Source organism: Bos mutus, chromosome 1 (assembly GCF_027580195.1).
Source record: "Bos mutus isolate GX-2022 chromosome 1, NWIPB_WYAK_1.1, whole genome shotgun sequence".
Classification (NCBI taxonomy): Eukaryota; Metazoa; Chordata; class Mammalia; order Artiodactyla; family Bovidae; genus Bos; species Bos mutus.
This window is the reverse complement of record NC_091617.1, coordinates 73,842,041-73,854,990: the sequence shown is the minus strand read 5'-3', so window position 1 is coordinate 73,854,990 and position 12,950 is coordinate 73,842,041. Positions and strand designations below refer to the sequence as shown.

Here is a 12,950-nt window from a genome sequence, read left to right as displayed (position 1 = left end):
ACCTGCTAGTATAAAAGAACTAGAATACAAAGAAAAGCATAAAGAAGCAAACCAAATTATCCAGAAAATTCACCCAGAATTCAGTGAGATTTCTAATACATTAGTCCTGAAAATCCAGGAAATCAGGACCATAGTTAATTTAAAGGTAATCATAATTATGATTTTTGCATTAAAAAGCTTGAGCTTTTCACTGAAATCCAGCCAGTTTCAAAATATTTCCTAAATGTATGTTAGAACTAAGATGGTAGGGAAGAGTGAAAGAATGAATTAAAAACAATGCCTTTTTATAGGATTTTGAAAGTGACTAAGTTTGAAAAAAAGTCATTGATTAAAGTCATGGTTCCTGGAACAATCATGGGAACAGGTAAGGAAATGAACACTGAGCCAGAGATAAGCCAAAACCAAGAGAACAGGTTGCTATGCTATCACTAGGATGATAAATCTAAAATCAATAAATGTGTGCAGTTTGTCTAAAGTCTCAAATAGGTGGGACCAGCACCTTAAACATCATTTCTGGTTCATGTACTCAGTTCAATTAATTATGGATGAAGGACTTTCACAAAGAAAATGTAATCAGTAATGGTGAAATTGAATTGAAAACCAAAGGACCTGTTTCTTTGTTTTCAGCTGAGTTCATACATCATTTAATACCACTAAGAAATAATCTTCAACAAAACCAATACAAGCTAGTTGTGAAATAAAAGATAAAGAGATTGTTAGAAATAGGGCTTTCCAGCTGGTGCAGTGGTAAAGAATCCTCCTGCCAAGCAGGAGACACAAGAGATGCGAGTTAGATCCCTGTGTCCGGACAATTGCCTGGAGTGGGAAATGGCAACTCACTCCAGTATTCTTGCCTGGAAAATTCCATGGACAGAGGATCCTGATGGGCTACACCTATATCTGTCAGTTTGACAATAAAATAAATATGAAGGAAAAGGGGTGCTGTGTCATTTTATAATACCTTCCTATTCTGTAATCAATCAAGGATGCTATCTTGAGTTTTATAAATCTTTTCTACTCAGTTTCATTCAGATTTGCTTAAGAATTTGTTTTCACCCTCTGAACTTACTCTAGAAAGCAACAAAGAGTTTATCATTTTTGCTATCATTTCCAAATTCACCAGAAATATAGATGTGTGCTCATTTGTAGTCAGAATATTTCAAGAAGAATTTACAAGCTTTCTTCCCAGAAATTGCATAAGTCATTTCTCCAGATGCAAGTTGAAACACAAATACAAGTGTTATGACTACTCTTCTGGCACTCCAAAAATATACCACAAGCAAGTGCTTTTATGAAACATGGTACTCACTCATTTTTCATAGAACAGGGTCTATAGTTTAACTTTTACAGTAGGATTGTAATTGTGAGTAAGAAGATAAACTAGACAGCTGAAAGCTCTCTTGGAGCTCTTGAAGCTTGTTTAACCTGAAAACTTTGAAAAAGGGAAAAAGCCTGTTGAAGCTGCGTGTTGAGTGCAAACCTCCTAATGGCCTGGCGTGTAATAACCTGTAGAAGAACTCACAATAAATTGTTTTTCTGCCTCACTGATTCTGTAATATAGCCTAGTAATCAAACAATAATTATTTAGAGCATGCTAAGAATATGATTGATATTGCTTTAGTAGATGAGAGATGAAAAGACTATGATAAACTAGATAGAAAATATGATATTCTGACCAAACACAAGTTTATTATGTGGCTAGGGGAAGCAAAAAAAAATTATGTGATTCAATGATATTACTCACCACATTATATAATATTCATTCATCAATTATACATTGAGCAAGTACCGTCTATGTGTCATGCACTGTGCTAAGTGCTGGAGTTCAAACAGTATTCGAGGATTTCCTGAACTCGTGGTGGAGACAAGCATGTAAACAATTGTAGTAAATGCTTTAACAAAGGAAGTATAACAGCCTAGAAGAAAGAAATGTTTTCTGTAAAGGTCACCGAGAACTTCACAGCAGAGGGCTCACCCGAGCAGTGTTTTAAAGGATGAGTAGCACTTCAGTGTGCAAAGAGATGGGGAGAAAGTGTCCCTGATAGAAGAAATAGCACAGAAAAAGACACAGGTAAATAAAAGAGCACAGTGCATATGCGGAATTGCAAGTGCGGCAAATGGAGGAGAGGGGTAGAATAGGAAGCTCAAAAGGGAAGTGGTGGTGGTGGTTTAGTTGCTAAGTTGTGCCTGACTCTTGCAGCCCCATGGACTGTAGCCTGCCAGGCTCCTCTGTCCATAGGATTCTCCAGACAAGAATACTGGAGTGGGTTGCCATTTCCTTCTCCACAAAAGGGAAGTAGGAGTAAGATATTGACACATATCTGACACCCCACATTATGTTGTTAGGGCTTTATCCTGAAGGCTCTAAAAGCCAATGGAAATCTGGAAGAAAGACTTTATCAGACATGTACAATGAAAAGATAAAAATCATCAGTTTCATTTCTGAAAAAGGTAATCTAGGGATATAATAATGGATACATGTAAATATTTAGTTATAAAAATGTTTATCATTGTGATATCTGTAATAAGAAGAAACTAGAAACAACCTAAATGTCCCAAAATGGATAACTGCTTTAATAAGTGTTGGTAGATTCCTATATAATTAATAAATGTATCAAGACAGCAAGTTAAGTACATACCAAAAATTCCCTCTTCCACTCTGAAATTAGAAATAACTGATAAAATAATAAAAAGAAATGAGAACATAAATTATGTATAATTGAAACAGAATACTGTTAAAGAACAATGGGAAAAACCTGCATGGCAGAAATAAAGAGGCAACCCACAGTGGTAAATAGGGACAAAGCACTATTTTAAGGCCATTGAGAACAGATACAGATACACTGGATCAGGATTCTTAATGGGAACATGCAATGGGGAATAAATACGACTACTGCATGGTAGGAGGGCAGAGATGGGCACTTCAAATTAATCCAGAATCTGGAACTGTACTGCCCACTCACAAAAAGATAATGGCAAAAGTTTTCTCATTTTCCTAGGGCCACTCTACATAAAGAGGCAGAAATACCCTGCAAAAGTGGGATACAGGTCTATGTAACATAAGGATGCAAAACTTGGAATTTACTATCCCCAAAGGGGAAACTCAAACTGAATTTCTATCATAAAACCTGATTTGGAACTGTGCATTTTGTAGAACCCAGATCCAAATGCAAAACTCCCCTATGGAAGTAGAGAGAAACTCCCCAAATTGGGGAGAAATTCCCAGAAAGAAGAAAATATTTCAAGTAAGAATTTTAAGACACATGATGAAGCCCAGCAATTACGGTATAAAATAATCTGACCCAACAAGCAGGATATTTCATACCAATAAAATAGAAAAAATCGTTGAATCTGATTAAGAGTTTTTAAACATAGTATTAAGATCTTCGAGATGAAAATCATGATATAAAACCGACATTATAAAATAAGAACAGGCAGTTTGGAAACAAGAATAGGCAAATAAGATAAAAAGATGAAATCTTTAAAATGAAATAAAAATCTCAGTAGATAAGCTTAAACAGTATACAAGTTACAGTAAAATTTAGCATTGGTGAAATGGAAGTTAGAATTACTATAATAGAAAATACAAAACAGATGAACATCCTCTATTATGCATAATAGATGGAACCTTCCCTAGTGGTTCATATGTTAAAGAATCCGCCTGCAATGCATGAGACCCGGGTTCAATCCATGGGTTGGGAAGATCCCCTGAAGAAGGGAACGGCAATCCACTCCAGTATTCCTGCCTGGAGAATCCCATGGACAGAGAAGCCTGGCAGGCTAAACTCTGTGGGGTCGCAAAGAGGTGGACACGACTGAGCATCTAATACACATGTACAATAGGTATTGCCAAAACTGATAGAATAGAAGCAATGTTGCAATCACTGAGAATTTTCCAGATTGAACACCGGCATAAGTCTGATTGACAGATTTCTGTAACTCTTAAAATATGGTCTAGAGAATCCCAGAGGCCTGTGGAATCTTTTCAGGGTGTCTACAAAATCAAAACTATTTCTGCAATAACGTTAAAGTGTTATTTGCCGTTTTTATTATCAATCTCTTATGATAATATGTTTTCTAGAGGCGCATGACATGTGATGACACTGCATAATGAACTATGTCGACATCCGGAAGATCTGCATAACCCAGTGAACCAATATTTTCCAGATGATCAATGTGGCCATTAAGTAACTTGAAACATAATGCACTGGGGCAAGAGATCCATTCAAAGAAGACAGACCAACGTACAAGAGTTTAAAAAAATAACATTTTGAGTTCTGGTACAGTATCAGAAAAGAATATCCACAATTACTTGAAAGAACTAGTGAAATATACCTCCATTTCCAACTATACATCTGTATGAGGCTGTATTTTCTAAATATATCTTAACCAAAAGTATTTGCCACAGATTGAATGCAGAAGCAGATATGAGAACCCAGCTGTCATCCATTAAGCCAGACATTAAGAGATTTGCAAGAACATAAAACAATGCTGTTTTTCACACTAATATTTTTTGAAAAACATAGTTATTTTACGAAAAATAAATTGCTTAAACTAACTTAGAATCATATACTTATATTCGTTCAGTTCAGTCGCTCAGTCATGTCCAACTCTTTGCAACCCCATGAACTGCAGCATGCCAGGCCTCCTTATTTTAATGAATTATTTACTATTTTCAAATTTCTGTTTTAATTTCTAATAAGGTAAATTTCAATAGATAACTCAAACAAAAGTTCACTGGAATCCTCATAATTTTGAAATGTGTTGCTCTCCTGAGCCTAAAAATTTTGAGAAATGGTGGCATATGGATCCTGTCTGACTCGAGACTCTGTGCTGCAGTCCATGGGGTTGCAAAGAGTCAGACCTGACTTAGCGACTGAACAACATGCTGACATAATGGCAAGGTCATGATATGATGCATAAAATGTTAAATAGTATATAGTGTATGATCGATCCCATTTTTAAATATACATATATAATTTGTATGCATGATAAAAATGCTTCAGTGGTTATTTGAAACTTACTACACATTAGGTAATTTCCCCCTCTATTCTTTATGTGCATTTGAATTTTCTGTAATACATGTATTTAATAAACATTATTTAACAAATGTTATCTTGGCACTGGGCTAATAGCTGTGACTAGAAAAGACATGGGCCCTCCTCACCTGAACCTCACAGTCAAGCAAGGAGTTAAGAACAAATCGAATATATACAGTACTTAATATCAGATTATAAATCTTGATTAGTTAAAGAATAACTGCAGAGAGAGGATAGAGGACATAATTTAGTTTGAGAATAAGAGAAGACAGATAGACACATTATAGCTCTCATGCTGATTGAGTGTGAAAAAGCTGATTGAATAAGCATGAAAACAAGACAGAAGGCAAACACATCAAACATGCAAACCAGCAGAAATGAACAGAATTCCGGCAAGTGTCCCAAGTGCTAAACAGATGCGGATGCCCTTAGAGATGGATGGGGTTGGGCATTTAAAGGAGGTGACTTGAGACCTTTTTTCTGGAAAGTACCAGAACAAGTTATCTCAGCTAAATGTACAAGGTTTATGGAGGGACTGAATTCAGAGTAAAACACCTGTTGGAAAAGCAGAAATCCACAGTATGGGTTTCAACATTGAATAGCAATCATATCTTCATTTGCTATGGAAGGTAGGTAGGTTTGTATAGATTCATTGAATAATATTCACTAACAACAATGCTTTAGAAGTCATAGAATTAAATTTTCAGTTTTTTATACTGGCAATTTTCATCCTCTCCTCTTGTTTTTTGGTTTGTTATTTTTTTAACAAACTGAGCTAAAACTCCAATACTTTGGCCACCTGATGCAAAGAACCGACTCATTAGAAAAGACCCTGATGCTGGGAAAGATTGAGGGCAGGAGGAGAAGGGGACAACAGAGGATGAGATGGTTGGATGGCATCACCGACTCAATGGACTTGAGTTTGAGTAAACTCCGGGAGTTGGTGATGGACAGGGAGACCTGACGTGCTGCAGTCCATGGGGTCGCAAAGAGTCAGACACGACTGAGTGACTGAACTGAACTGAGATGATCCAAAATAACCTAAACTGAGCAAAAAGCATGGCCCATACCTAGGTCTTTCTTCATTTTATGTCTGCTAAAGAAGCTTAATGAACAATGTAAATGACAAGCACACATGACTGGTTTACCAATCTAATCTACTAGCTGCCACTTTCTGCAATTCTATGAAGGTTAACTTAAACCAACAGCAACTGTCAAGAGGTTCAGCATAGTCTGCTGAAATGAAGAATGATCTAGGACATGATGTAACAGAAAGGATAAAACATTGGGATACATCTACAGGCAGATCACCCTTTCTAAAAATACTACAAGTACAGTAAATGGTCTTGTATTCCTGGGCAGAGCTTTATTGATTGTGCAGTTCTCTGACTCACAACTGCTAAAGCATGACATTAATGTATATTGAATTTCCTACCTTCAAGGAGTCTGCAGTCTAGAGCACGGTTATTTTTACAAGTGCTCATGGAGATATATAGAACCCAGGTCTCCCATATTATGGGCAGATTCTTTACCTCTGAGCCAACAGGGAAGTCCATACAAAGCACTGCTGCTGCTGCTGCTAAGTCGCTTCAGTCGTGTCTGACTCTGTGCGACCCCATAGACGGCAGCCCACCAGGCTCCCCTGTCCTTGGGATTCTCCAGGCAAGAACACTGGAGTGGGTTGCCATTTCCTTCTCCAATATACAAAGCACAATAGGAGCCAAAATGATAGTTTAGTTCAGTTCTCCATGAGGCATCACAGAGGTGACTGAGTTCTGAAGATGTGTAGAAGTTTGCCAAGTAGAGAGAGGATGAGTAAAATGAGAGGACAACCTGGGCTGAGCAGTGTCAAATACATGATATTTGGAGAAGACTCTTGAGAGTCCCTTGGACTGCAAGGAGATCCAACCAGTCCATCCTAAAGGAGATCAGTCCTAGGTGTTCATTGGAAGGACTGATGTTGAAGTTGAAATTCCAATACTTTGGCCACCTCATGCGAAGAGCTGACTCATTGGAAAAGACCCTTATGCTGGGAGGGATTGGGGGCAGGAGGAGAAGGGGACGACAGAGGATGAGATGGCTGGATGGCATCACCAACTCGATGGACGTGAGTCTGAGTGAACTCTGGGAGTTGGTGATGGACAGGGAGGCCTGGCGTGCTGTGATCCATGGGGTCGCAAAGAGTCGGACAGGACTGAGCGACTGAACTGAGCTGATAGCTGACTAACAATGTCATGACAGTTTCAGGTAAACAGCTGGATACATGTATAGAAATCAATTTTTAAAGACAAAAAGTTCATGAGACTTTTGATGGAAATTCCATGGATTAGTTATGTTCTCTAACTACCAGTTTCCTAAGAGGTCAAAATACCCAATAAACAGTAGAAAAGCATCAGATGAATAGGTGGGAATAACCATCATTACTAACCAGCTGTGTGACTTTGGGCCAGGTGGGTGATTTTAACACTTTCCCTCCTGTAAAATGGACATGCAGTGCCCTCCTTGCTACCTCACACATTTTCCATAAAGATCACAGGAGGTAATGAATGGGAAAGCTTATATGGACTGGAAACAGTCCTCTGGTGAGGTGAGAAGCTGAAGCCTATTGTGAAATGGAGGCATACCACAAAGCATCCTGCCCACAAAAAAGAAAATTTGGAGATCATATAAGAAAACTAAAGCTGACCAAGCCCATACCCAGTGCTAAAATCATGTAATTTTAAGTTAATTTTAAAGGACTAAACAGCTTTTCATTATAAAACTGACTAAAATGAAACTATCACTCCTTAGGTTACCATACCAAGGAGCTCATATAGACAAATTCCTTTATCTCATCAGTGAAGAAACTTGAGACCCAGGGAAAGAGTTTGGCTTACTCAAGGTTATAGCAAGTTAATGGTTAAGGCAGAACTAGAACTGTTCTTTCTTGACTTCCAGTAAATTGCCTGAGTGATAAAGATGGGAAATAATGTGGAAGTTCTCTGTGTTCCATAGAGTTCTAGAGTTGTAAGAAGTGCCCAGGATGGGCTGGGAGATAACAAAAAGAAACCAACCTCTCCAGCACATACCTCCCTGTCCACCTATTTTGAGGACTGTTCTGGATCTTTTAACAAAAGCTTTGAAAAATAAGGTTCTCCTGCTGCTGAAAAATAAAATTAAAATTAAAATCACTACAGTGTCAGAATTTTTTTTTTAATTTTGTGTGAGTGAACTTGAAAATTCCCAGTGAGTGAACACATATTAAAATCATTACTCTACATGGATACCCATCCATTCATCTCTATTTACCTCAAATTCCCGCATACATATTGCCAAAGCAGTTTGGAAAGATGCATAGAGTTTTTATCCATGACTAATCATCACATTTGACCACCGCAAGCACAAGAGGACAGATTAGTGAGAAGACTCTGTTATTTACCAAACTATTGAAGTGATAACACAAACACCAGGATTTGTTTCTGTTTAAAAGTAACAGAGCATGGGAGGGGAAATCTGTGTGGGCTTCTTTTTGCCTCCTTTATTAATCAATTCACTTATATTTCCATAAATGTTTCTGAGCTTCCCTGCCGCCAAGTTGCTGCCAAGGAATCTATCAGTGCCATAGAAATATGCAGCCCAGGTACAATGATGAAGTTTAGAACCATTGGCACTAAAAAGAGTTGGAAGTATTCCATAAGAAGTAAAGATCTGGCCCTGACCCATTGAATTCCATAATCTTCTTTCCCCTGCTCCACTCAATTTCAGTGCCCATTTCAAGAGCTATTACTATGTGTCAGATTCTGCTCCAGGCATACTGGGAGATAGAGAGGAAAAAAAGTGGGGAGATAGGCTATAGCACAATGTAAAAGGCAGTAAGAGATCTGCATGCATATGAGAGATGCAGTTGCTTGGCTTCAGGGGAATAACCACTTCAAGTTGAGGACTCTGGCTAGGAGAAGGGGATGTCTGAAACCAGGCCTTGGTAGAAATTGAGAATTAGAAGGGTAGTTTTGTCCATGAAATGAGTAACTATGGGTGATTCGCCTCCCTGAATCTCCTAAGCATGGGGAGGTATTCTCATCACTGATTTACTTTCTGCAGGTAACATGGTCACACCAGCAGGTTGCCTAGGGGAGGAACCCCACAAAGAGGACAGCCACAAAGAGGCCTAGTGTGTTAGCAAGAAAAAGGCAAAGAATGCTATTTTGTATACAGAAGCACAGTAGGCCTTCTGCAATCATGAAGACTGCATTCAGAGACCTTTCACAATCACCCAGTCCTTGAATCCAACTCGTTCAAAAGTCAGTGCTGGGGGTTCTGAGACTTGGCTCTCTCACTAAGAAATCACTCCTACAACCAGCTTTGCAGCCCAAGTAATTCACACTCATGCTCAGGATTTTTCATGCCCTATCTCATTTAATCGCTAGAACAAGCCAAGTGGCAGTTATTGTCCTCATGACAAATGACTACATGCCATAATTATTACCTGACAATTACATGATAAATTATTACATGCTGTAAACTCTGGTTAGTTGCTTTCTAAATAATCAAAACCTCATGAAGATCAAAAGTGTTGATGCCAAAATCTGGCCACTACAACCCACAGAAGCAAGAGACTAAGCGTTTGTGATATACTTTTAGAAACTATATAATCCATCTAGAATTTCATTATTCATTGGCAAACACATCTAACACATCTTACAAGAACAAAATGATACAAAATGTGATGGTTTATTGAAATGAAATCTTGAGCTTGAAGACCCAGAATGAGGCTTCTCTGTGATTAAAGGATAGTTACTCATCTCCAAGCTCCCACTTGCTTCAACTGTACGAAGGGGAAGGAGGTGCAGTAGATTTTGTGATCCCTAAGTTGCTTTCCACTACCAAAAATTTTAATAATAATAGTAATAAAGTGAAAGTGAAGTCACTCAGTCATGTCCGACTCTTTAGGCTCCTCGGTCCATAGAATTCTCCAGACAAGAATACTGGAGTGGGTTGCCATTTCCTTCTCCAGGGGATCTTCCCAACCCAGGGATTGAACCCAGGTCTCCTTTACCATCTGAGCTACCCAGGAAGCCCCATATAATTAGAGGAATAAAAGCCCTCATTAAATGAATATTCTCCAGTCTATAAATCTTCTGAGACGCAAATGCTCTTTAAAGAAAAGACTACAACCTGTTATTTGGCATTGGTTGAGAGACAGGATATTGAGGTGGGCATGCTTTTTCCAAAAGGAAAAAATGGAATCTAAGGAAAAAAGAGCTGTGGTATGTCCCAGCCTTAGGCATAAATGTGGAGGATAGTAGCCCACTGGGGTTTGCAGTTACTGTCAACACAAGAGAGTAGAGAAACATAGACTAAAGACTTTGTAAGAACACTGTATCCTTTCTTAAACTCTGCAGCCTCCCCATGTTTTTATTCTTTACATGGCCATCTGTCTACCAGTGTGTTCAGTGGTTTTATCCTCAGAATGGACAGGGCTTAAGTACATGTCTTCAGGAGCAGAAAGAAATGGGTAAACCAGGAAAGTTAGTATTATCCTGTATCCCAGGGGTAGAGTAAGCAGTAGGGGAAAATCAGTGGAGTGACTGAAGCCTATGGACAGCCTGAGTGCTGGCAGAGCCTGGGACAGTCCTGGGGCAAAGCAGCAGTGGGGCCCACCTGAGGTGCACCAGGGCCCCTGACATCAATTACATGAATAGGTCTGGTCTACTGAGCTCATAGCAAGTAGATTGTTCTGAATCTATGAAGTAAGTAAAAGGAAAATTATTCTTTAAAAAAATTTTTTTAGGGAAGGATTTATTGCTATCAACAAATAAGGAGAACACTGGGGATCTTTCCCAAAGCAGTGTCCCCCTGAATAGCAAAATTGGGAAATTTTAAGCTAAGAATACATGCATTTTTGTGAAGGGGCTTGAGCAGAGGAAAATTCAGCATTGAATTTGGGCAGAAGTCAACAGATTCCTAAAAAATATTTTAAGTGAGATTATTTAAGAACCAGAATTTAAGACCATTTGTATAGTGACATGAATGATGAAGAATCTTCACATTTATTATTTTATAAGATGATCATATAATTCATTATGTAAACAAACATTTTTGGGAGTACAAGGAGATGCTATTAATTGCCACCCAAGACAATAGATATAAACATGGACAGATGGTCCCTGTCTTCATCTTTGGTCATTATCCACCATTTCAGCAGATCCATTTTCATAATCCTAAGAAGGGGACAGAATGGAGATTTTTGTGCCTGCTTTATAGATGAGGAATCTGAAGCTCAGAGAGGTGAAGCATCTTGCCCAATATACATAGATAGTAAGTTTATGATATTTGAAAATGTATGCTCTGATAAAATATACACATACATATAAAACATTCAAAAACAAATTAAGAATCTAAATGTCATGTGTGTCTATAAAATAGGTTACTAAGATGCTTGAAATTCAACCTTCCCCAAGTGTACTTCACAGGTACTCACAAAAGGCTCAGCAGATCAGGGGAAACAACTCAGATCTGTGTGGTGTGGCTTATCATTTGCATCGGTTGTGCTGACAGGTGACATCCGGTGCTGTCCATCCTCCAAGAGAGTCCTAAATCTAAGACCTCACTTCAGGCAATTGACTGGAGGGTTACACTTTCGACAAAGCCTGTTCATATGGAGAATGTAGAGGATGAGGGCAATGATAGGAACCCGTTAAACATAACCAGAAGGCTGTATGAGTTTTCTTGACAGTTAAAAGCATAAATCAGTTCTTTCTCCCCTGTTGGGATAAGTGCTTGGAATCATCTATTGGGGGAGTCCTTGGCCCAGCTCACATCACTAGAAGCCAAGAGGCTAAGTATGATGCTATTAACCAACATAAGACTTCCTTGACCGATTGGGAGAACTTCAGAGAAGGATGTACAAACTAGTCCTAGATAAAAGAAATACAAGAGAACACCACCAAATCCCCTATTTATATGGAGAAGAGGGCTCAGAGTCTATGTGTCTAAGTAAATTGCAACTTGCAGGTAGAGCTGGCATCACCCCACAGGTTTCCCATTTCATGGTTCACAGCTCTCTTCAAGCAATGGTATATGGGACTGAATTACAGTGGATTCATTATATGTGAAAGTGTTAGTTGCTAAGCCGTGTCTGACTGTTGCAACCCCATGGACTGTAGCCCTCCAGGCTGCTCTGTCCATGCAATTTACCAGACAAGAATACTGGAGTAGGTTGCCATTTCCTTCTCCCGAGGACCTTTTCAGCCCAGGGATTGAACCTGGGTCTCCTGTATTTTCTGCATCGCAGGCAGATTCTTCACCATCTGAGTTGCTGCTGCTAAGTCACTTCAGTCGTGTCCAACTCTGTACAACCCCAGAGACAGCAGCCCACCAGGCTCCTCTGTCATGGGATTTTCCAGGCAAGAGTATTGGAGTGGGTTGCCATTTCCTTCTCCATTACCGTCTGAGCTACCAGGGATTATATGTGAGTGTGTGGGTTGCACTGAGCATTCCCCCAAATTCATATACTGCAGCCCTGACCCTAGTACCTTAAAATATAACCATATTTTACAGATAGGGTCTTTACAAAGGTAGCTGAGCTAAATGAGGTCATGAGGATGAGCTGTAACCCAATACATCTGGGGGAAATCTGGAGATAGACATGTGCAGGGAGAACGCCATGTGAAGGCGAAGGCAGGGTGGGGCCTCTACCCTCCAAGGAACAGCAGAGATCACCAACAGGCCATCAGGAGCTGGGGGGGGGGGGCGTCACAGAGCAGATTTTCTTCCACAGCCCTCGGAAGGGACCAACCTTGCTGACACCTTGATCTTGGACTTTTCATCTCCAGAACTGCTAAAGAGTACATGTCTGTTGATTAAGCCACTCAGGTTATTATGTTTTGGTACAGTAGCCCTCACAAGCTAATACAATGTTTGGGTAGACAC

At 39.2% G+C, this 12,950-nt stretch overlaps 1 protein-coding gene across 1 annotated transcript in view; it reads right to left on the bottom strand.

The window, feature by feature from the left end:
• FGF12 (fibroblast growth factor 12) overlaps positions 1-12,950 on the bottom strand; it is a 601,258-nt gene that overhangs the window by 546,687 nt on the left and 41,621 nt on the right. The gene's annotated exons all lie outside the window — the stretch shown is intronic.